The following is a 26869-nucleotide window of genomic DNA, read 5'->3' as shown; positions in this document are numbered from 1 at the left end:
ATGATAGTATACTTAAGTGACCCAAAAAACATTACTAGAGAACTCTTACAGCTGATAAACAACTTCAGCAAAGCGGCTGGCTACAAAATCGACTCAAGCAAATCAGTAGCCTTTATATATTCAAAGGATAAGACTGAGAAAGAAATTAAGGAAATGACTCCCTTCACAATAGCTACAAACAGCATAAAGTATCTTGGGGTGACTCTAACCAAACAACTGAAAGATCTATATGACAAGAACTTCAGATCTCTGAAGAAGGAAATCGAAAATGATCTCAGAAAATGGAAAAATCTTCCACGCTCATGGATTGGCAGGATTAATATAGTTAAAATGGCCATCTTGCCAAAGGCAATTTACAGATTCAATGCTATTCCCATAAAAAGCCCAACCCAGTTTTTCATAGAGCTAGAAAGAGCAATTCTCAAATTCATCTGGAATAACAAAAAGCCCAGGATAGCTAAAACTATTCTCAACAGTAAAAGAACTTCAGGGGGATTCAGTATCCCAGACCTCAAGAAATACTACAGAGCAATAGTGATAAATACTGCATGATATTGGTACAATGCCAGGCAAGCAGATCAATGGAATAGGATTGAAGACCCAGAAATCAACCCACACACCTATGGTCACTTGATCTTTGACAAAGGAGCTGAAAGCATCCAGTGGAAAAAAAGACAATCTTTTCAACAAATGTTGCTGGTTCAATTGGAGGTCAGCATGCAGAAGAATGTGAATAGATCCATTCTTATCTCCTTGTACTAAGCTCAATTCCAAATGGATCAAGGACCTCCACATAAAACCTGACACACTGAAACTAATCGAAAAGAAACTGGGGAAGACCCTGGAGGACATGGGCACAGGGGAAAAGATCCTGAATAGAACACCAATAGCTTATGCTCTAAGATCAAGAATTGACAAATGGGACCTCGTAAAACTACAAAGTTTCTGTAAGGCAAAGGACACCGTCAAAAGGACAAACTGTCAACCAACAGATTGGGAAAGGATCTTCACCAACCCTAAATCCGACAGAGGTCTAATATCCAACATATACAAAGAACTCAAGAAGGTAGACCCCAGAGAACCAAATAACCCTATTAAAAATTGGGGTACAGAGCAAAACAAAGAATTTTCACATGAAGAACTTCAGAGAGCTGAGAAACACCTTAAGAAATGTTCAACATCATTAATCATTAGGGAAATGCAAATCAAAACAACCCTGAGATTTCACCTCACACCAGTCACAATGGCTAAGGTCAAAAACTCAGGAGACAGCAGGTGTTGGCAAGGATGTGGAGAAAAAGGAACACTCCTCCACTGCTGGTAAGATTGCAAGATGGTGCAACCACTTTGGAAATCAGTCTGGCAGTTCCTCAGAAAACTGGGAATGACACTTCCTGAGGACCCGATTATACCACTCCTGGGCATATATCCAGAGGATTCTTCTGCATGCAATAAGGACACATGCTCCACTATGTTCATAGCAGCCTTATTTGTAGTAGCCAGAAGCTGGAAATAACCCAGGTGTCCTTCAACGGAGGAATGGATACAAAAAATGTGATATATCTACACAATGGAGTACTGTTCAGCCATTAGAGACAATGAATTCATGAAATTCTTAGACAAATGGATGGAGCTGGAGAACATCATACTAAGTGACATAACCCAGTCTCAAAAGATCAATCATGGTATGCACTCACTGATAAGTGGATATTAGCCTAGAAACTTTGAATACCCAAGACATAATCAACATACTAAATGATGTCTAAAAACAATGGACGAGTGGTCCCTGGTTCTGGAAAGACTCAGTGCAAGAGTATGGGGGAATTCCAGGACAGGGAAGTGGGAAGGGGTAGATGGAGGAACAGGGGGAGAGAAGAGAGCTTATGGGACTTGCGGGGAGTAGGGGCCCAGAAAAGGGGAAATCATTTGAAATGTAAATTAAAAATATATCAATAAAAAAATAAAATGAATACACCATGCCTACCCTAATAAGGCTCAAGGAACTCTGTTAAGGAGGAGTGAGAAGAATTTAAGAGCCAGTAGATAAGTACTCTGTAAAATGTCAATCTGTAGGCATGACACAGCTATTCCATAATGCTATATACCCTTCATTGCTGAACTACTAGCTGTTAACTGATTCTGGAAGAAGAGGTAGACTTTTTCTTTAGTTGCAAAAAAGGAATCATGATTACACAAACAACCCTGATCAAACCCAGTGGACAAAACCAACCCAAAATATTTACACAGAAATACAGGCAAAATAAAGGGAAAATGGAGAGTATACAAGGGTGAGAGGAAGACAAAAGATGGTAGGCATGAGGGAAATTAAGTATGCATTTGAAATGGTCAAATATAATTTCAAGTTTTGAAATGAGTTACATGAGACAATTACGTTTAATGTATCAATGAGCCTCCTAACTACTAACCAGGGTACACATCTGAAAAGTAAAACAGTAAATTAAAGATGTGAATGAATCATTCATTTGGCTTTTACCTTGAAATAAGTTTTGCTGAGCAAGCCAGGCTTGCCCCTTTTAATATTCAATCTTCACTCCCTCTCCCTCTCCCTCTCCCTCTACCTCTTTCCCTCTCCCTCTCCCCCTCGCTGTCTCCCTGTCCCTCTCCCCCTCCCTCTCTCTCTCTCTCTCTGTCTCTCTGTCTCTCTCTCTCTTTCTCTCTCTCTCCCCCTCTCTCTCCCTCCCACTCTCTCCCTCCCTCTCTCTCTCCCTCCCTCCCTCTCTCCCTCCCTCTCTCTCTCTCTCTCTCTCTCTCTCTCTCTCTCTCTCACACACACACACACACACACACACAAGTAAATTACAATGTTCTGAGCATCTCTAGAGCAGAGACCACTAGACCACCCTAGTATAGTTTGAGAGCAAATAGTTTGAAAGCAAACAGGCCATATGTGGTGGTTTGAATATACATGGCCCAAAGAATGACAATATTAGGAGACTGTGGCCTTGTTGTAGTAGATGTGTCACTGGAGGTGTGGGCTTTAAGACATTCATCCTACCAGGTAGAAGTCAGTCTTCTAGCTGCCTTCCAGACAAGAGGTAGAACTCTGAACTCCTCTATCCCCATGTTTGCCTGGATGCTGCCATACTCAAATCTTGTTGACAATGGACTTTAGCTCTGAACCTGTAAGTCAGCACCGATTAAATGTTGTCCTTTGTAAGAGATGTCATGATGTTTATTCACAGCATTAAAACCCTAAAACACCATACTCCTCTTCCCCTTCCCCTCCCATTCCCATCCTCCTGCCCTCCCCACCCACACCTCTTCCTCTTCCCCCTCCTCCTCTTCTCCTTTTCCTTCTTCTCACTGACTACAATTAAGGCAGATCACATGTGTGGGGATGTCCATCTGTGCATGGTACCCTGTCAATGGCCACATCCCTGAAGAAAACTGACTCCTCATCACCTAGTAACTGAAAACTTTCCAGGAGTCAACCTTTTTATTAGAATCTTTAGCTAGGTTATAATTCTTTATGACATAATTTTCAACAAGAATGGAATTTAGAAAAATATTCTGCCTTTAGACAATCTTCTCTGAAATAAATCAATGAAGTTAGAAATGATCCTTCTTAGAAGTGGGAACAAAATACCCACAAGAGGATATACAGAGAAAAAGTGTGGAGCAGAGACTGAGGGAAAGACCATCCAGAGACTGCCCCACCTGGGGATCTACCCCATATACAGTTATGAAACCCAGACACTATTGTGGATGCCAACAAGTGCATGTTGACAGGAGCTTGATACAGCTGTCACATAGGAGGCTCTGCCAGTGCATGACAAATACAGAGGGGGACACTCTCAGCCAGTCATTGAACTCAGCGTAAGGTCCCCAATGGAGGAGCTAGAGAAAGAACCCATGGAGCTAAAGGGGTTTGCATGCCATAGGAGGAACCACAATATGAACCACCTAGTAACCCCAGAGCTCCCAGGGACTAAACCACCAACCAAAGAGTGCACATGGAGGGACCAATGGTTCTAGATGCATATGTAGCAGAGGATGGCCTTATTGGACATCAAAGAGAGAAAAGGCCCTTGTCCTGAGAAGGCAAGATGCCCCAGTATAGGGGAATGCCAAGACATGGAAGCGGAGTGGGTGGATTGGTGAGCAGGAGGAGGGGAGATGGCTTATGGGCTTTTGGGGGGAGGGGCCAGGCAAAACAGTCACACACATAAAATAAAAATGAATAAAATCTCTTTTTAAAAATATACATTACTGTGGGGAACCGTCCCGAGCTATTCGGACTTATGCTTACTCACAGCCCTAAGGTGGCGGCTGCCGAGAAGGAAGAACAATTAACTAGAGCCTTCCCCTTGAGCTATCTGTGCGAGAAGATTCCCTAGAATACCACAAGATGTTCCTGCCCTAACCGCGGAATGTTCCTGCCAGCGTTAACTCTGGGTGTCCCCACTTGGATGACCTCCTCGCTTCCTGCTTCCATTGCTAGGGGTGTCTCTGCCCTTCCCTCCTTTGTCTGGTGTGTGAAGGTCAATTCCTTCTCTGTAAGCCTTAAAACCTGTTCATCTCCCCGACATTAAAGGAGGCTTTGACACAACCCAGACTGACTCTGACTTTGTTAGTGTGCTTGGCCTCCTTCTCTCTTCTCCCCATTTTGACCCTCAGGTAGTGCCTCTTTGGGACCCTGGAATAACCGGACCATGGGCACTGCATACACATGGTACATTTACATATATACAGGCAAAACAGTCACACACATAAAATAAAAATGAATAAAATCTCTTTTTAAAAATATTCATTACTTGCAGTGATGATTAAGAAACTAAAAATAGAAATTAGGAACTATTTATAACAGAACAAGAATAATGGAAGTTCAAAATTATGTAGGATGCAACTATGGCAGAATACATAAGGTAATTTATACATTTTTAATATTTAAATTGATATATAGACATAATACAATTTAAAGAAATCCAGGAATACATACATATATACAAAAACGTATGAGCTCATTCTAAAGTATTTGTAGTATTTTATATTGCCATGAATATTAATGAATTTTGAAAAACTTAAGAGTCTTTTTGTCTTACTTAAAATTGAAGTTAAAAAGATATATGCGTCATTGCTGCAATGAACTCTTGACCCATAGATTGGCAAATTGAGCAATAGAACAAAATCTAAGTCCAAGAAACCATTGATTTAATATATGAGAACTTCATATAGGACAAGGCTTTTATTGAAAATTAGTACAGAAAGTAGAAACCCTTCAAGAAAAGGTTACGTGACAATTGATGCACTCACACATAAAAAGGTTTGGCTTTTAATGAATTTTATTTGAAATATCACAAAGGGAAAATGCCTCTAGCAGTAAAATAACTGGAAAAATACTGTGGACTACTTAGTGATATATATGAAAAGCAGCTATATATAGTGTTGTACATACATTCCTAAAACTCTACATTCCTAAAACTCTAATGCTCTACAAAAAATATTGAAAAAGAATGTATACATCTTATTCAAAGTATGAAGATCAGAAATTATGAACATTTAACTATTTTCATTTTAGTGATAAATATCTATGTGGCATATTATTAAAATAAACAATGAGTTACCAGTATGGATTCTTGTTTACATAGACAAACTGCTTGCTTAGGCATTATAGATGAATTCAAATAGTGTATAATAAAATAAATATGCCTCAATCTATTGTTCCTAGGTTTCAAAATCTGTGAGTAAAGTCTGCTGAAGGAATTGTTCCTATATTTACCTCAGAAAATTTAAAAGGCACCATGGGAGGTACTTTCTCTACTCTTACACAGAAGGTCGAGGTGACTTAAAGAAATTAGCATGTATTCAAGCATAATTTTTACAGTTAGAATGAGAAAGTGGTCAACATTGTTAAAAAGCACATTTTGGGGATGGAAATTAATTTATGAACTTTTGAAATGTTTCTTTTCCTCCAATTCGCTGTTTTCTTTACTGTAGTGACTCCTTATTATCAGAGTCTTTCTATAACCTAATATAAGTTAATGTGCTGGAGAATGCTAAGGCAGAAGAATCAATTTGTTAGAATGTTGATAATGTTAAATTCAGTAATGGAAAGTAGGAAAATGTGAATTTACAAATGAATAATTAATATTAACAAATCAAGGTTTGTTTTGCACCATGCCTTAATATGAAATTCAATTCCTTACTTCCAAAACTGTCTATGAAAAGAGAAAAAATAGCTGTCATGCAAAAGGTTGAGACATAACAGTATTATCTCTGCAAATCTGAGGAACAATCTGAAGGTTTGGGTTTTTAATTACCATATTCTTTTAAAATTTTATTATATTTAGATCTCTCTCTCTCTCTCTCTCTCTCTCTCTCTCTGTGTGTGTGTGTGTGTGTGTGTGTGTATGTGTGTGTGTGTGTGTGTATGTCTGTGTGTATAATCACAGGTATACCATAGCACATGCATGGAGGTCACAAGTCAACTTGTAAATTTCTGGAGTCCATGTATTCCATTATGAAAGAATCTTAGACTGAAGCCTCATTGCCAGGCTTTGTGGCAGGGGCCTTTAACCACTGACCAATCTTTCCAGTCTTAAGTTAATACATTCTTTAAAAAAAAACATTGTATATACTTTATTTTTCACTTAACTAATTATTTTATCATTGTCTTAAATGTTTATTATCTCTTTCAGTTATGGACATTAAACATCCTTCCTACTATTTTGAATGTATGACCTACTTGGCCTAATAATGAGACTGTCCATTAGGAGTCAGTAGGCTGCTAACTATCCCTAGCTCATCTGTGGCCTACTCTAACCATCTCCACTTTGTAATAGCCATTTTTATTTTTAAGCTTTTGTTTGTTTTGAAAAGTAATTATTATATTTCATATGACTTTCATTACAAACAAGAACTACTATCAATGTAATTTATAAGACTAAATCTTAAGATCTTCTTTATCTAATTCTTTTTTAAAACTTTATTTATTTATTTATTTATTTATTTATTTATTTATTTATTTATTCTTTCGTAAAATACATCCACCTCATAGCTTCCCCTACTTCCTTTCCTCCCAGTGCTCCCCTCCATCTCAATTGCCCTCTATTTGTTTTCAGAAAAATGCAGATCTCTCTGTGATACTAACCAAACATACCATAACTATACGTAAGAAGACAAGGCATAAACTCTCCTGGCTGGACAAGGCAACACATAGGAGGGAAACGGTCCCAAGTGCAGGCAAAAGAGTCAGAGACATACCTACTCCCACATTTAGGAATACAACAAAATCCCAAGCTAAACAACCATAGCATGTATCCAAAGGATCTAACATAGACTCATGACAGCCCTGTGACTGCTACTTGAGAGTGTGTGAGACACTATGAGCCTTGATTAATGAATCTCTGTGGGCTGTGTTCCCCTGGTGTCCTCGGACTCTCTGGCTCCTAAATCAACTCCTCTCCTTCTTCTATGGGTTTTCTGAAGTTCTATCTAAAGTTTATCAGTGGGTTTCCATATTGTTTTCATAAGCTGCTTGAGTGCTGTGGTGGCCCAGTGAAATCTGTAGATATGATATTTTACAGACAGAGGTGGAAAAAATGTCTCCTGGGAATAACAGACCTTCCCGTATATTTAGAAGCTGATAAATCTCACTTGGCAATTTCTTAAATTCTCCTATTTCCTTATAGCCGAGACATGGCCTAACCAAGCAAATATAGATATATAAAAGTCCATCATATGCCAAAAATATTCTACTTTGCTTTGCTCCAACCATTTATGTTATTTTGGTAAAAAAAAAAAAAAGGGCATTCCAGAAATTCCAGTCACAGGTTCTAGTCAATTACCTTTCAGGGCAGATGGTTTTCCAAACAATAGCTCAGACTAAGGATATTTACATCTGAAAAATCTTAGGAGGCCCCTGCCAAAAAGATGAGTATTGGGCAAAGTAGAATTTACATTTGAGTTGGTCCCATAGCTAGCCACCTTCCCCCACAAGTTACTCTAGTTCTCCCTTTAACTCTTGATTTTGTTTGCAGACAGGCTATCTCAGGCCCACCTGAATAACAAAGGAAGTTTATGAGGAACTGGCCTTTTGTTACAGGCCTCTCACAGGGAGATCTTGACAAAAGCAGCCTTTCTTGGCTTATCCAGTTGTGATTCAGGATACAGTTTATACTCATACTCAGGAAGACTCAACTGAGAGGAAAACAGAGAGAGAGAGTAGATACTTTTGATTTACAGAGAGGCAGTAGATTCTCTCTACCAGAGAGAGAGACACTCGGAGGAGGAATGAGTTAATTCATCAAGCTGCAGCCAGTTAGCTTTAACAGGCTGGAAGCTAGAGACTGCTACCAGAGCTAATCATTAGAACTGATTGCCCAGGGCCCACGATGGCCCTGGGCTCGGGGCCTACGATGGCCACCAGCATGGTATATAGAGAGAAGAATGCAACCGGTGGCCTAGGCAAAAGGACTCTTAAAAGACAGCGCAAGCCAGACAGCTTCTCAAGTTCTACAATGCCGTCATTTTCGCCAGGAGGCTAGGCATGGGAACTATCCTTCTTCAGCTCCCGAGCAGGTGCAACATCTAGACCAAGATGAAGAAGCAGTTTAGCCACATGGGCCCTAGACTTTGGGTAAACACCCTCAGAAACGCCCGAGAAAGCCTAGCTAGCCTTTTACAAATGTATATGATGCTTAATTCGAGATGTTAACTTGACTGGACTTTGAGGGATACCCGAGAAATACACTCAGATTTTAAACCACCTCTGTGGTCATGTCAGTTTGTCATGCTTCGGGCCAGACTTGTGTCTTCCTGGACTAAGGAACCCTGGTTACCCCCACGTCAGAACCCCTCAGTCTGTAACACTTGAGGAAGCCCCTTTGATGATGAATGGTTTAGGTATCAATCTATGAGTAGAGCAGAATACCATTTCGAATAATTTCATTGACCTTTTTGTCAGTCATATTAGCTTCTACTCTAGGTCTCTGAGTAATTTAAACCAAAATTTAAATTTAAATAGTATTTTGATCATATTCTTCTCTTCCCCCAAGTATTTCTAAACCCCCCTCCCTTTCTTATCCAACTAACTTTACTTTATTTTTACAAAAAAAAAAAAAGCCAATATAACAACAACCCCTCAATACCTAGAAAAAGTAATAAATACCACCCCCAAGCCAGCAATCAAACAAAACAAAAACACTGTCTGTGCTGGATAGTTTTAGGTCAACTTGATAAAAATTAGAGCTATCTGAAAGGTAGGAATCTCAATTGAGAAAATGCCCATAGGCAAGCTTGTAGGGCAATTTTTAATTTAGAATTGATAGGGGTGTGGCATATTATAGGTTGAGCCACCCCTGGGCGGGTGGTCCTGGATTCTATAAGAAAGCAGGCTGAGCAAGCCATGATGAGCAATCCAGTAAGCAGCACCCCTCCATGGCCTCCGTACAACCTCCTGACTCTAGGATCTTTTGTACTGTTTTGAATAACTTTCCTGACTCCATTCAATGATGAACAGTGATATTATCATATCACATAACCACAAGACAAAAACTTTTTCCTTCCCAAGTTGCCTTTGGTCATGTTATTTCATCACAGAAATAGAAACCTAAACTAACACAAATACCAAACTATATCCAAAAGAAGGCACGCAAAACTAAAGAAATCTATAGAGTCCATTTTATGTTTGGCCAGTTACTCCTGACCATAAGGCCTGTTCTGGAGTGGTGAACGTACCTAGCATCACACCACTGGAGAAAATTGATTTTCCTTCTTCTATCAGGTATAAGCGGTCATTCAGTTGTTAACATTTACCCTAGGGACTAGGCTATCTTTCTTAATCTTTCTCTCTTCTTCCTTTCTTTACTTTTGTCTCTCTCTCTCTTTCATTTTAAAAAATTAATAAAATATAGTAAGATAAAACAAATTCTATCACAGTGTAGTTGGAAAAAACCCACAGAAAGAAAATAATCCAAGAGAAGGCACAAGAATAAAAGACCCACTCATATGCATAATCAGGAATCCCATAAATACACTAGAAACCATAATTATAAACAGGGTATCAGGTACAGAACCATGCTGGTTCTGATTCTATGAGATCATATGATTTGCTTCTTGTTGATATAGAGAGCCTTATTATGTTTGTTGGTGGCCTCTACCTATTTCTTTCTTTCTTTTTTTTGTAAAATAGGGATGGTTTATTGAATGGCACACTCATAGACTGATTAATCAGGGATACAATTCAGGCTAAACAGTGATGTTGAGTTGAGATCCTGCAGAGTTTTTTTTTTCAAGCTATAAGACAGATTTAATTACTGTAAATTCATGTGTGTCCATATGGTGAGCAAATTCTATACTGAGAAGCCAATGTATTATAAAAATCTTATCTTTTTTTGTTTTTTTTTTTAATTCCATGTATTCTTTATTTAAATTTCAAATGATTTCCCCTTTTCTGGGTTCCCACTCCTCATAAGTCCCATAAACCCTCTTTCCTCCCCCTGTTCCCCTATCTACTCCTTCCCACTTCCTGTTGTGGTATTCCCCTATACTGTTGCACTGAGTCTTTCCAGAACCAGGGACCACTCCTCCATTCTTCTTGGACATCATTTTATATATGGATTATGTCTTGGGTATTCCAAGTTTCTAGGTTAATATCCACTTATCAGTGAGTGCATACCATGATTGATCTTTTGAGACTGGGTTACCTCACTTAGTATGAGGTTCTCCTGATCCATCCATTTGTCTAAGAATTTCATGAATTCATTGTTTCTAATGGCTGAATAGTACTCCATTGTGTAAATATACCACATTTTTTGTATCCATTCCTCCATTGAGGGACACCTGGGTTCTTTCCAGCTTCTGGCAACTACAAATAGGGCTGCTATGAACATAGTGGAGCATGTGTCCTTATTACATGCTGGGGAATCCTCTGTGTATAAGCCCAGGAGTGGTATAGCAGGGTCTTCCAGAAGTGTCATGCCCAGTTTTCAGAGGAACTGCCAGACTGATTTCCAAAGTGGTTGCACCATCTTACAATCCCACCAGTAGTGGAGGATTGTTCCTCTTTCTCCACATCCTCGCCAGCACCTGCTGTCTCCTAAGTTTTTGACCTTAGCCATTCTGACTGGTATGATGTAAAATCGCAGGGTTGTTTTGATTTGTATTTCCCTAATGATTAATGATGTTGAACATTTCTTAAGATGTTTCTCAGACCTCCGAAGTTCTTCATGTGAAAATTCTTTGTTTAGCTCCATACCCCACTTTTTAATGGGGTTATTTGATTCTCTGGATTCTACCTTCTTGAGTTCTTTGTATATATTCAATATTAGCCCTCTGTCAGATTTAGGGTTGGTGAAGATCCTTTCCCAATCTGTTGGTTTACTTTTTGTCATTTTGACAGTGTCCTTTACCTTACAGAAACTGTAGTTTTATGAGGTCCCATTTGTCAATTCTTGATCTTAGGGCATAAACTATTGGTGTTTTATTCAGGAACTTTTCCCCTTTGCCCATGTCCTCAAGAGTCTTCCCCAGTTTCTTTTCTATTAGTTTCAGTGTGTCAGGTTTTATGTGGAGGTCCTTGATCCATTTGGAGTTGAGCTTAGTACAAGGAGATAAGAATGGATCAATTCGCATTCTTCTGCATGCTGACCTCCAATTGAACCAGCACCATTTGTTGAAAAGACTATCTTTTTTCCACTGGATGCTTTCAGCTCCTTTGTTGAAGATCAAGTGACCATAGGTGTGTGGGCTCATTTCTGGGTCTTCAATCCTATTCCATTGATCTGCTTGCCTGACTTTGTACCAATACCATGCAGTTTTTATCACTATTGCTCTATAGTATTTCTTGAGGTCTGGGATACTGAATCCCCCTGAAGTTCTTTTACTGTTGAGAATAGTTTTAGCTATCCTGGGTTTTTTGTTATTCCAGATGAATTTGAGAATTGTTCTTTCTAGCTCTATGAAGAACTGGGTTGGGATTTTGATGGGGATTGCATTGAATCTGTAGATTGCCTTTGGCAAGATGGCCATTTTAACTATATTAATCCTGCCAATCCACAAGTGTGGAAGATTTTTCCATTTTCTGAGGTCTTCTTTGATTTCCTTCTTCAGAGATCTGAAGTTCTTGTCATATAGGTCTTTTACTTGTTTGGTTAGAGTCACACCAAGATACTTTATGCTGTTTGTGGCGATTGTGAAGGGTGACATTTCCCTAATTTCTTTCTCAGTCTGCTTATCCTTTGAATATATAAAGGCTATTGATTTGCTGGAGTCGATTTTGTAGCCAGCCACTTTGCTGAAGTTGGTTATCAGCTACAGGAGTTCTCTAGTAGAGTTTTTGGGGTCACTTAAGTATACTATCATATCATCTGCAAATAGTGATAGTTTGACTTCTTCCTTTCCAATTTGTATCCCCTTGACCTCCTTATGTTGTCTAATTGCTCTAGCTAGGACTTCAAGAACTATATTGAAAAGATATGGAGAGAGGGGGCAGCCTTGTCTAGTCCCTGATTTTAGTGGGATTGCTTCATGTTTCTCTCCATTTAGTTTGATGTTGGTTACCAGTTTGCTGTATATTGCTTTTACTATGTTTCGATATGGGCCTTGAATTCCTGTCCTTTCCAAGACTTTTAGCATGAAAGGATGCTGAATTTTGTCAAATGCTTTTCAGCATCTAATGAAATGATCATGTGATTTTTTTTCTTTGAGTTTGTTTATGTAGTGGATAGCATTTATGGATTTCCTTATATTGAACCAACCCTGCATCCCTGGGGTGAAGCCTACTTGATCCTGGTGGATGATTGTTTTGATATGTTCTTGAATTCAGTGGGCAAGAATTTTATTATTTTTGCATCGATATTCATAAGGGAAATTAGCCTGAAATTCTTCTTTAGTTGGATCTTTGTGTGGTTTTGGAATCAGTGTAATTGTGGCTTCATAGAAGGTGTTTAGTAGTGTTCCTTCTGTTTCTATTTGGTGGTATAGTTTGAAGAGAATTGGTGTTAAGTCTTCTTTGAAGGTCTGATAGACTTCTGCACTGAAACCATCTGGTCCTGTGTGTTTTTTTTGTCGGGAGGCTATCTATGACCCCTTCTATTTCTTTAGGGTTTATGGGTCTGTGTAGATGATCTATTTGATCCTGGTTTAATTTTGGTATTTGGTATCTGTCTAAGAAATTGACCATTTCCTCCAGATTCTCCAGTTGTGTTGAGTACAGGCTTTTGTAGTAGGATCTGATGGTATTTTGAATTTCCTCAGTTTCTGTGGTAATGTCTCCCTTTTCATTTCTAATTTTGTTAATTTGGATAATTTCTCTGTGCCCTTTGGCTACTCTGGCAAAGGTTTTATCTATCTTGTTGATTTTATTTCAAAGAACCACCTCCTGGTTTTGTTGATTCTTTGTATGGTTCTCATGGTTTGTATGTGATGGATTTCAGCCCTATGTTTGATGATTTCCTGTTTTCTCCTCCTCCTGGGTGAATTAGCTTCTTTTTGTTCCAGGGCTTTCATTTGTTCCGTTAATCTTCTAGTGTATGCTCTCTCAAATTTCTTTTTGGAGGCACTCAAAGCTATGAGTTTTCCTCTTAGCACTGCTTTCATTCTGTCCCATACATTTGTGTATGTTGCGCCTTCATTTTTGTTAAATTCTAAAAAATCTTTGATTTCTATCTTTATTTCTTCCTTGGCCAAGGTATCATGGAGTAGAGTATTGTTCAGTTTCCATGTGTATGTGGGCTTTCTGTTGTTTTTATTGTTATTAAAGACCACTTTTAATCCATAGTGATCTGCTAGGAGGCATGGGATTATTTTAATCTTCTTATATTTGTTGAGGTCTCTTTTGTGACCAACTATATGATCAATTTTGGAAAAGGTACGATGAGGTGCTGAGAAAAAGGTATATTCTTTTGCTTTGGGGTGAATAGTTTTATATATATATATATATAATCTAGTTGGTTCAAAATTTCAATTAGTTTCACTGTCTCCCTGTTTAGTTTCTGTTTTCCTGATCAGTCCATTGATGAGAGTGGAGTGTTGAAGTCACCCACAATTATTGTGTTAGGTGCAATGTGTGCTTTGAGCTTTAGTAAAGTTTCTTTTATGAATGAGGGTGCCCTTGTATTTGGAGCATAGATGTTCAGGATTGAGAGTTCTTCTAGTTGGATTTTTCCTTTGACCAGCAAGAAATGTCCCTCAGTGTCTCTTTTGATGACATTAGGTTGAAAGTCAATTTTATCTGAAATTAGAATGGCTACTCCAGCTTGTTTCCTGAGACCATTTGCTTGTAGAATTGTCTTCCAGCCTTTTACTCTAAGGTTTTTTTTGTCTTTGACACTGAGGTGTGTTTCCTTTATGCAGCAAAATGTTGAGTTCTGTTTATGTAATCAGTCTGTTAGTCTATGTTTTTTTATTGGGGAATTGAGTCCATTGATGTTAAGAGATATTAAGGAGTAGTGGTTATTGCTTCCTATCATTTTTGATGTTAATTTTATACTTGTGTTGTTTTCTTCTTTTGGGTTTGATGAAAGAAGCTTAATATCCTGCTTTTTCCAGGGTATAGTTTCCCTTGTTGTAATGGTGTTTTCCCCCTATTATCCTTTGTAGGGCTGGGTTTGTGGAAAGATATTGTGTAAATTTGGTTTTGTCATGGAATATCTTGGTTTCTCCATCTATAGTGATTGAGAGTTTCGCTGGGTATAGTAGTCTTGACTGGCATTTGTGTTCTCTTAGAGTCTGCATGAGCTCTGCCCAGGATCTTCTAGCCTTCATGGTCTCTGGTGAGACGTCTGGTGCAATTCTGATAGGTCTTCCTTTATATATTACTTGCCCTTTTTCTCTTACTGCCTTTAGTATTCTTTCTTTGTTTAGAACATTTGGTGCCCTAAGTAGTCTCTCTTTGTTAAGTACATTTGAAGTTTTGATTATTATGTGACGGGAGGCAGTTCTGTTCTGGTCCAGTCTGTTTGGAGTTCTGTAGGCTTCTTGTATATTCATGGGCATCTCTCTCTTTAGGTTAGGGAAGTTTTCTTCCATAATTTTATTGAAGATATTTGCTGTCCCTTTAAGTTGTAAATCTTCACTCTCATCAATGCCTATAATCCTTAGGTTTGGTCTTCTCATTGTGTCTTGGATTTCCTGGATGTTTTGGGTTATAAGGTTTTTGCATTTTGCATTTTCTTTAACTGTTGAGTCCATGGTTTCTATGGTATCTTCAGCATCTGAGATTCTTTCTTCTATCTCTTGTATTCTGTTGTTGATATTTGCATCTCTGTCCCCTGATTTCTTCCCAAAGTTTTCTATCTCCGAAGTTGTCTGAAGTTGTCTCCCTTTGTGCTTTCTTAGTTGTTTCTACTTCTGTTTTTAGATCCTGGAAGGTTTTGCTTAGTTCTGTCATTTCCTTGTTTGTGTTTTCCTCTAATTCTTTGAGAGATTTTTGTGTTTCTTCTTTCATGACTTCTGTCTGTTAATTAAACTTCTCCTGTATTTCTTTACGTGATTTTTGTATATACTCCTTATTGGCTACAAACTTCTGAACCATATTGTCCTGAATTTCTTTAAGTGATTTTTGTGTTTCCCTTGTTAGTGCTTCTAGCTTTTGATTATTTTTCTCCTGAATTTCTTTAAGAGATTTATTTATGTCCTTCATGTGTTCTTCTAAAAGCATCCTTACCATTGCTTTTAAATCCAACTCTTGTTTTTCTGGTGTGTTTTGGTACCAGGACTTGCTATTGTTGGAGAATTTGGTTCAGATGCTGACATAATGCCGTGGTTTCTGTTAGTAACATTCTTAAGCTTGCCTTTAGTCATCTAGTTCTCACTGGTGTTAGATGGTCTTATTGTCACTGGCTGGTGCTTCAACCTACTGTGGACCTTTAAGGCTATTTCCACGACACTGGATGACTGGGTTTGATTACTGGCACAGATTACTGATATGCTGCCTTCCTCTTTTGTGCTTTGGAGCCCTGCTCAGTCTTGCCTCAAGAAATGTTATACTTAGGTTATCCAGGAGTACCAGGTGTTCTCAGACTGCTCTGTTATGGAGCAAAGATGGTGTGGTGGGGGTCACTCCCTCTGTTGATTCTCAGGTAGGACACAGGCTCCATGACCAACAGGCTTGCAGATAAACCACCTATGTTCTCAAGTCCTGGACACAGGCAGACCCCTGGAGATTTGCACACCCAGAGATCTTAAGCTGAGGATAATACAGTACCTAGTGATGTTTTTCTGCAGAACAGGCCATTAGGATGTCCACAGGGAGTTGCTCCCTCTGCTGTTCTCCAGGCAGGACACAGGCCCCATGATCTACCAGCTGGGAGATGAACCACCTGTGTGCTCAGGTCCTGGGCACAGGCAGACTTCTGGCGGTTTGCACCCCCAGAGATCGTAAGCTCTGGGTAATACAGTACCTAGTGGAGCTCTTCTGCCCCACCAGGCAGCAAATATGGCCACAGAGATTCTCTTCCTCTGCTGCTCTCCAGGCAGGACACAGGCCCCACACCAGGTGGACTGGCAGATGAACCGTCTATGTTCTCAGTTCTTGGGTGCAGGCAGACCCCTGGCAGGTTGCACCCCCAGAGGTCTAAAGCTCGGGGTGATTCAGTACCTAGTGATGCTCTTCTGCTCTGGCAGGCAGCGAATATGGCCATGGGGGATTCTCTTCCTGTGCTGCTCTCCAGGCAGGACACAGGCCCCATTCACGGAGGTCTGGCACATGAACCACCTCTGTGCTCAGTTCCTGAGAGAAGGCAGACCCCTGGCAGGCAATGAATATGGCCATGGGGATTCTCTTCCTCTGTTCTACCTGAGGTGATATATTTGATGACTTCCCATTAGGGCTGAGTGCATTATGATATCATTTTCTTTGCATAATATCTGGCTGTTGCTCTAGGTATTTGTTCCTGTCTGCTACAAGAGGACCCCTCTCTGATGGTTGATGAACAAGGCACACTGATATATGCATAGAGCAGAATATTGTTAGGAATCATTTTATCACTATATATTTTTGACCAGTATTATTTGGGTTTATTTCAGGGCCTTGGGTTGTGTAGTCTCAGGTTCTTGGTTACTGAAACAATATGGAAAATAGTTTCCTTTTTGTGGTGTGGACCATAATTGAAACCAATTATTGGTTGATTGTTCCTGTAAGCTTTGGGTTTCACCATTTCACTATCATAATTTGCAGGTAATGTACCACTGAAGATAAATGGTTTGTGGCTGGCTTGTTGTTTAAATATTTTCATTGATAGCATGTAGAGTATGATCTGGTGCCAAAGATACTTGAACATATCGATGATGAAGTTTCTATGTAGGCAACAGCTCAACATCTCCATTTTCAATGAGATGTATAAGTAACGTCTTCAGTAATGGGGCCTTGCTCTCAGTTTGTGTATAGCAACCTATGATTTTGGCAACAGACTGGATTGTTTGGGAATTCTCATGGTCATCTTTGGCCAAAACCTCAATTATATGTCACCCAATCCTGGTACTAGAAGCTTCCTTGGGACTCTATCTCCTCCATTTGGTGATTTCATTCAGATCTCTTTCACATTTGCATATATTTTTGGAAGTATCTTCTATATTAAGTTTCCACACACCTCCTCAAATGCTCTTTAATTTTAGCAGGCTCTCCTTGTATTCCCTCACACAACACCCACTTCCCTCCACATTCTCCTCATGATTCTCCTATTCCAGTCCCTGCATCCACCCATATCTATTCTATTTCCCTTTCCTAATGAGATTCATCTGTTCCCTCTAGTCTCTTACTCTATATGCATCTTCTGTGGTTCTAAGGATTGTGGCATGATTATAATTCAATTAACTAATATCCACATACAAATGAACATGAAATATATTTGTCTTTCTTGGTCTGGGATGCCTCAGTCAATATGATTTTTTTCTGGTTCCATAAATTTGTCACTAAATTTCATGATGCCATTTAAAAAAAAACAGAAGACTAATACTCCATTGTATTAATGTACCACATTTTCATTTATTGTGCATCTAGATTGTTTCTAGTTTCTGGTTGTTATGCATAAAACTGCAATCAATGTAGTTGAACAACTGTTTTTTGTGGTATAATGGAGTGTCCTTTGGGTACATGCTAAGGCTGGTACAATCAGATCTTGAGGTAGATAAATTCCCATCATTCTGAGGAACTGTGATGATTTCCATGGTAGCTGTACAGATTTTCACTGCCACCATCAATGTATGAGTGAGTTCCTCTTACTCCACATCCTTGCCAGAATGAGCTGTAACTTGTTTTTTTGACTTTAACCATTCTGACAGGCATAAGATGAAATATCAAATTAATTATGATTTGTTTTTCTCTGATAGCTAGAATGTTGAATGCTTATTTTTCAGCCATTTAAGTTTTCTCAGTTAAAAATCTGGTTTAGATGAGTATCCCATTTTATAATTGTTTTTTTTTAATATCTATCTTTTATATATCTAGCACATGTATGTGTATACCCTCTATTGAATATACAGTTGGTTAAAAGTCTTTGTCCATGTAGGCTACAGCTTAGTCCAAAAGACAGTATTCTTTCCATGTAGAAACTTCTCAGTTTCAGAGTCTTTTCCTAGGCTGATGAGTTCAAGACTGTTCTCAACTTTCTCTTGTATCAGGTTTATTCTATATGGTTTTAAGTTTAGGTCTTTGATATGCTTGGACTTAAGTTTTGTCTAGGGTGGTAAGAATGTATCTATTTGGTTTCTTCTACATGCTTGCATCCAGGTGCTGAAGATGTTTTGTGTCCCATTGCATATTTCTTGGCTGTTTAGCAAAAATCCAGTGTCCATAAGTGTGTGGATCTATTTATCAACTTTCTGTTTTGTGCCAATACCTTGCTGGTTTTATTACTATATCTTTGTTGTACAAGTTAAAACTTGGGATAGTGATACCTCCAGAAGTTCTTTTTTTATTCAGTATTTCTAAATCTCCTGGGTTTTTTGTTTGTTTGTTTCCATATGAACTTAAGAATTTTTCTTTCAAGGTCTGTGAAGAATTGTGTTGAAATTTTGATGAGGATTCTATTGGATCTTTAGATTGCATTTAGTAGCATGGCATTTTACTATGTTAATCCTACAAATCCATGAGCATGGGAGAGCTTTCCATTTTCTGATATCTTCTTTAATTTCCTTCTTGAAAAACTTGAATTTTATATCATAGAAGTCTTTCATGTGCTTGGTTATAGGTACCACAAGACATTTATATTATTTGAGGCTATTGTGAAAGGTGTTGTTTTACTGATTTCATTCTCAGTGTGCTTGTTGTTTGTGTTAGTAATTTTAATGAGCAAGTTTTTGTATGCTGCTACACTGTGGAAAGAATTTATCTGCCAGAGTATTTTCCTGGTAGAATTTTTAGGGTCACTCATGTATATATCATATCATCTACAATTAAAGATAATTTTATTGTTCCCTCCTATTTTATCTCCTTAATATTCTTCAAATATGTTATTGCTCTAGCTAAGACTTCCACTACTATATTGAATAGGTATGGAGAAAGGGGGCAATCTTCACTTGATCCTGATTTTTATGGTACTGTTTTGAATTTTTCTCCATTTAAAATGATGTTGGCGGGTGGCAGCTGCGGCGGCGGCAGCAGTGCAGCAGTGGCTGGTCCAGCTGAAGGGCCATCAGCAGTGGAACCAAGGCGACACAGGGTCCATTTAGGCCCTGAGCCCACGACCACTGACCTTCGCTGACCAGCTGGGTGGCAAGTAGCTGCAGTTGTGCGGCTCCTTTCCTGCACGGAAGCCACTTCAGAACTCAGCCTCCCACCAGTCAGGAGAGGTGCATCCATCTTGGTTTTGGACTCCAGGGATCGGACAGACTGAGGTACACAAACATAATCCGAGGCCAACACCGCGGTGGTCTGAGCCCGACGGGCGTTGGCCTGCACCCAGGCCCTGGGCTGGTCGGGGGGCCATCAGGGTGCCAACCCAGCCAGGAGGTTTTTTGCCCAGGCCTGCGCACGCCGCCATTTTGCCTGCAGGACGACAGAGAGCTCTGGCGGGCAGACCTGTAACAGGCATAGCCTGAGGCTAACAAAGCGGGGGTCTAGGCCCCAAATGGCACAGGACTGACCCCAAGAACTGGGCGGCTTGGTGGGCCATCTGTGAGTCAACCCACCCAGGAGGTTGTTAGCACAGCAGACTCTCCTGGTGCTTTCAGGGAGCGCGGGCGCGCAAGCCCACCATCCTAGTCACCTGGTTGACCCAATTAACAGTCATAGCACTAGGGGAACTTTGCTCGGACCTTGGCCTCCCAGGCTTTTGCCTGGACTCAGGGACTGGGCGGCCAGGCTAACCTTGTGTGCGCGAGCCTGGTTGGCGGATCGGCTGCCCAGTGGAGTGAGCAGAACACAGGGGAGGTCACAGCAGCATACACCAGCAGCATACACCGTCGGCACTCCCTGGGGGTGCACACGGGCTCCATCTGGTCCACAGACACAATCTGGGGCAAGGCCTCAGGCGGAAGCCCTTAACTCTACTCTCTCTGCTTCAGGATCCAGATCAGCCTGGGCGGCAGCACCACATCTCCAAGTCCTGCAAGAGGCTAGCTGGGCTTCTGGGAGGCCAGCTGGGAGAAGTCAGTGTGCTCCAGTGAATCCAGCGGGCCCCAGCGGGAGCCTTCGGGTGCCTGCTTTGGGATCTGAACAGCCTGGGCAGCAGCACCCTGTCTACAAGCAGTGCAGGAGGTAGGCTGTGCACCAGAGGCCAACTGGGAAGGGGCAGCTTGCACTGGTGAGTCCAGCACTGACAAGACAAACTAACACCAGTGAGAACTAGATGGCAAAAGGCAAACGCAGGAACGTCACTAACAGAAATCAAGGCAATATGGCAACATCTGAACCCAATTCTCCTCTACCAACATGTCCTGGATACCCCATCACACCAGTAAAACAAGATTTGGATTTAAAATCACTGGTCATGATGCTGGTACAGGAACACATGAAGGACATACTTAAAGAAATTCAGGAGAAAATGGATCAAAAGTTAGAAGCCCTTGCAAGGGAAACACAAAAATCATTGAAAGAAATCCAGGAGAATACAAAAGCCAACAAGGAGGAAATGCCGAATACTGTTTCACTGAGTCTGGATTCTGCATTCTGGATTTGGAGGCTGGATTAAAGCAACAAATGGGGGAAGGAAAGATTTATGTTGTCCAGAAGATGTTCTGCTGCAGAACTAGTTATGAGGCTGGGGAATTGGATTTGGAAGAACTGAGGGAAAGGAGAATATTTTATGTCAGTCAACCTGTTTTGTTTACCAAAATGGCATGTGGGTTCCCATGTAATCTGTATTTAATTATTTTTTAATTATTTTTTAACCTCTATTTTTCTTTTATATTTTTGTATGTGTACCTGCTTGTCTATATGTATATCACTTATGTGGTGGTACCTGAGCATGCCAGAAGGCATCAGTTTCTTTGTAACTAGAATTACAAGTTCTTGGGAGATGTTCAATATGAGTGCTGGGAACTGCACCCAGGTTCTAGCTGCTTAGCAATCTCACCAAATCTTATATGGTTTTTGTTTCTTACAGCTTAATATATACACACAATAAAATATGATCACATTCACCCATTTATTATCTCCAAATCCACTCATATGCCTCGTAACATACTTCGTTCTCAGCATCATGTCTTTTTTTCTTTTAATAACCCAGTAAGTCTAGATAGTGCTGCCCATATGTATATGTCAGCGGAACATCTACATCCACCATATCCTCAGAAAGAATCACTGTCTCTTCTTCAACAACAATCTACAACAAATAATTTCTTAGTAAGGAGTGGAGAGTCAAGATTTTCTTGCACATCTATGAAGGAATTTCGTCTTGTTTGATTTTGGATCAACTTTTTGCAGTTAAGTATGGTTGTTAGAGTTTTTGCTATCTTAAATCTGTCATATCTAGAAGCTAGAATTTCACAGCATTCCTCTTTATTTTCTAGGTCTTAATGTTGTCTGTCTCCTCTTCTGAGGTGCTGGTAATACTAATACAGATGTCTCATTTAAGACTGATCACACAGACTCTTTTTTTTTCACACAGACTCTTATTCTCAGTACTGCGGCAAGATATGTGTTCCACCATTGATTGCTACCCCACTTCGAAAGAGTTTTTACTTTCAAGGTTCAGAACATCTTGGAGTTGTGACTATGAGGATAAATATTTAGAAGGCAATTTGATGGCATCACCATTTAGCAAAATAACCAACCCCAAACAAAATAAATAAATGTGCATGGCCTGTCTTTGGATTATTAAGTTTATTAAAAATTAACAGGAGATTTTGGGTAAACAACTCAGTGGTAGATTGCTTGTATACCATGCACATAGTTTTTTAGATTAATGTGAAGTACCTCCCAAAAGGATGTAATGAACTAAGATTGAAAATAAAACTACTGTGGAAAGGTAACAATCATCCTAATATTAACTTTCAAATGAATTTTTGTTCTTATATAACTTCATTTAATTCCCCTATCTATACTGGGTAGTGGTATTAAGTTTGGCCTAAAAATGCTTCGGTATATATTAAGTTATGTCTAAAGTGGTATAGATATAATAGACTGCAACTAAATTCTGACCCCGTTACTCTTGAACAAGAAGTACACATCCCCTCGTTGACTCATTAACCAATTGCAAAGGGTCAGTTTTTTAGAGCACATTCATAAAGACAGATAGGGACAATAACCAGTTAGCCGCTCTCTATCTCATTACAGTGTTCTTCTCATTACTCTCCTTTTTTGACTATGAATATAATATGCACATGTGACTATATGTGCACATGAACCACATGTCCTGGTTCAATGGGCCACCCTTTTATAATAAGCCTTGTTCAGTTAAACCTAATAGAACTTAATATGTATAAACTTTTTATTCAGTAAAACCTTTGTCATTTCTACTTTACAGATAAGGAAATGCAAGAAAGACATTGTCCAGGTCATATTATTAGTATCCAGTCTTAAGAGAATAGAAAAACAATTACATTAATGCTGCTGAATTTTTACCAAGTAGAGCTTATCAGATATCATTTGTGAACTAATCTGATATTTTTCTCTGAATAAGATTCTGCTGATAGAAGTGAAATCTCACATAATCAATTTGTCTAATGTTCAGTTAGCATTGTAAAACCTTGGGCTCAATGAATCATGTTATTATCTAAATTGCTCTTTAAAAGAACCCTGTGAGGTTGGTATATTACCAGTATTTGTCAGCCAATAAAAATGATTCAGCGAGCATAAATGGCTTGAGAAAAGCCATCTCTTTTCAGATTGGACTAAAAGAAATATAACCTGTAGAACCCACTTTTCTGTTTCTTATACATAATTTAACTTGGCTTCATTATTAAAGATGCATTAAAATGTCAACCTTTTGTAAAGATGCTTTGATGTGTGCACATGTTACATATGTCCTATAGAGCATATACTTGGCTCTCACTTTTGGGACATCACACAGAGAAATTTTTGTCTCTGCCACTGGTAGCTGAGCCAGATTTCTGATTGGTCCAGCCAGCCTGAAATATATTTGTCCTCTGTTTTCATGTACATAAAATAATATCTACTCAAAGTGCCTTGGTGCATGGGGGATATAAAGAAAACTGAGAATAATTTTTCCATGGCATTCTCTCCCATTCTGATATCTCTAACTCTATAATAGATCATTCTAAACTTAGTTGGAGATCAAAATATCTCAAACAGTCCAATACTACTTACTGTTTTCTTCTTCTTCTTCTTCTTCTTCTTCTTCTTCTTCTTCTTCTTCTTCTTCTTCTTCTTCTTCTTCTTCTTCTTCTTCTTCATTATTATTATTATTATCTTTCTGAGAGCTTTTCCAGTTCCAGTCAAATAGTAGCTTGGCTAACGTCATCTGCAAAGCTTCCTTACTTAGCCTTCTTATTGCTCATGCTACCTATTAGTAGAAATGTGAGTTGGGGACGTCAGTCAAGTATTAATAAATGACATTGCAACATGGATTTAACATTCTAACAGCACAACACTTAGGTTTTAAGAGTAGAGTTCCCAAAACTAGAGTCAAGTGAAGGTTTCTCTGGACTCCTCTCAGAAAACACTTAGCATCCTGCTTAAAGCAGGGCTGTCCCGCTGTCCCATATTTACAGAGAGCACTCTTAATGAGAAGACTATCAGAGAATTTGCTGACCACATTTTAAACCACAACTCTTCTCTCAATTTGAAGATGGGAATGCATATAATATACACATGAAATGATCTAATAAATGTGGTTTTTAGGAATTAAAAAGCATATAAAGTGAACACCAACAAAAGAATCTTGACTACTTTGTGTGTGGTGATTGCTTCATTAAAGTTTGCAAAGGTGTTTTACTGTACAAATAGAATGGCTCCTTTATGTTTCTCATGAGAACAGCTGTTACCCCCTTGCTTTCAAATCTCAATTGTGAAAGCCATTGATGAACTGATGCTGTCATCCTTTCTGGAGATAGCTCTTCATTCAAAGTTTTTACTTTGATGCTGCTTGTTAAATGAGATACAAGTTGGGGACATCAGCCAAAGGCCTACATGCCTCACTTTTCTTTTTTCCCCTTTTTTTTATTGGACATATTCTTTATTTATGTCATCCCCTCAAATGTCATCACCTTTCCCTGTTTCCCCCCTCCTGGATAGTCCCTAACTCATCCTTCTTCCCCCGACTTCTCTGAGGCTGTTCCTCTGCCCACCCCCTCCCACCTCCCCACCCTCAATTCCCCTACTCTGGGGCATCTATCGAGCCTTCATAGGACCAAAGGGCCTTTCCTCCCATTGATGCCTGACAAGGCATTTCTCTGCTACATATGTAGCTGGAGCCATGTGTGCCCATTGGTTGATGGCTTAGTTCTTGGGAGCTCTGGGGGTCTGGTTGGTTGATATTGGTTCTTCCTATGAGGTTGCCAACCCCTTCAGTTCCTTTAGTCCTTTCTCAAACTCCTCCATTGGGGACCCTGCACTCAGTCCAATGGTTGGTTGTGAGCATCTGCCTCTGTGTTTGTTAGGCTCTGGCAGGGCCTCCCAGGAGACAACCATATCAAGCTCCTTTCAGCAAGCACTTCTTGCCATCCATGATAGTGTCGGGATTTAGTGACTGTATATGGGATAAAAGCTTTTTCCCCTAAGCTCTGAATACCCAAGCTACAATTCACAGACCATATGAAGCTCAAGATGAAGAAAGACTAAAGTGTGGATGCTTCAGTTCTTCTGAGAAGGGGCACCAAATTCTCACAGGAAAAATATATAGATAAAGTGTAGAGTAGAGACTGAACAAAAGGCCATCCAGAGACTGTCCCACCTGGGCATTCATGCTTCACTCTTCTATGTTTTCATGTGATTCTGGATCCTGCCAAATTGAGAATGTTAACTAATCACAGTGTGGTAGCAATCTATCCACTGCTATGACAAAATAACTGAGAAAAAATAACTTAAAAGAAGAGAACTTCCCCTCTTTCCACCCACCTTCTGTGTCTGTTTTATTTCTCCTTCTGAGTAAGATTCAAGCATCTTCCCTTGGGCCCACCTTGTTACATGGCTTCTTTGTGACTATGGATTGTAGGATGTTTAATTTCTACTTTTTGGCTAATGTATACTTATAAGTGAGTATATATCAAGCATGTCCTTTTTGGTCTGTGTTAGCTCACTTAGGATGATATTTTCTAGTTCCATCCATTTGCCTGCAAATTGTTTTTAAGAGCTGTATATTATTCCATTGTGTTCATGAACCACCTTTCTGTATCCATTTTCAGTTGAAAGACATCTGGATTGTTTCTAGTTTCTGGCTATTTTGAACAAAGCTGGTATTAACATAGTTGATCAAGTGTCTCTGTGGTAGGATGGAGCATTCTTTGAGTATATGCCTCAGAGTGGTGCAGTTGGGTCTTGAGGTAGAACTGTTTCCAATTTTCTTAGAAATTGCTAAATTCATTTTCACTGTGATTGTACAAATTTTAACTGGGTGGAAGAGGGTATGGAGAGAAGAATATGATGGGGGTATAAGGTGTAGGGAGAGCTAGAGCAGGAGAATGGAAATTAGAGGCAAGCACAGGGGAACATCCCGAGAATGTGGTAGAGACCTGTGACAGAGGAGGCCTCAGGAAGTCTATAAGGACAATTCTAGTGGATACTTATAGTAGTAGGAGATGAGAACCCTAAAGTGGCCATCTTCTGTGGCCAGGCAGGAATCCCATGGGAGGGCTAAGGACACTAACCCACCCACAAAACTTTCAACCCACAAAGTATCTTGGCTACAGAATGTACAGGGACAAAGACTGAGTAGAGCAGGATAGAATGGCCAAACAATGGCTGGCCAAATTTGAGACCTATCCCATGGGCAAGAACAAACCCATGACACTATTAATAATACTCTGTTATGCTTGCAGACAGAAGCCAAGCATAACTGTCCTCTGAGGGCGCCACCCAGCAGTAAATCAAAACATTTGCAGATACCAAGAGCCAGATATTAGATGGAGATTAGAGAGCATTATAGAAGAGTTGGGGGAAATGGATTAAGGGACCCATAGGGGATAGGGACACAAGAATAACAGAGTCAACTAAAATGGTCCCTTGGGAGTTCCCAGAAACTGAACCACCAACCAAAGTACTATCATGGACTGGACTTGGATCCCCACATGCATCTGGTGGACAAATTGGTCTTCATACAGGCACCCCCCAAGAACTAGAGCAGCGGATATCCCCAAATTGGTTGCCTGCCTATGTATCCTCTTCCTTTAACTGAACCATTGTGCCTGGCCTCAGTGGGAGAGGATATGCTTAGTCCTGCAACGACTTGTGTTCCAGGTTGGGGAGATATGGGGGTGAGGCTCTCCTTTCTCAGAGGAGAAAGGGAAGAGCAATGGGAAGAGGGGCTATGTGAAGAGGAACTTGGAATAGGGGGATAATGATCTGGGT

This window comes from Apodemus sylvaticus, chromosome X (genome assembly GCF_947179515.1).
Source record: "Apodemus sylvaticus chromosome X, mApoSyl1.1, whole genome shotgun sequence".
NCBI lineage: Eukaryota > Metazoa > Chordata > Mammalia > Rodentia > Muridae > Apodemus > Apodemus sylvaticus.
Note: the sequence above shows the minus strand (reverse complement) of the source record.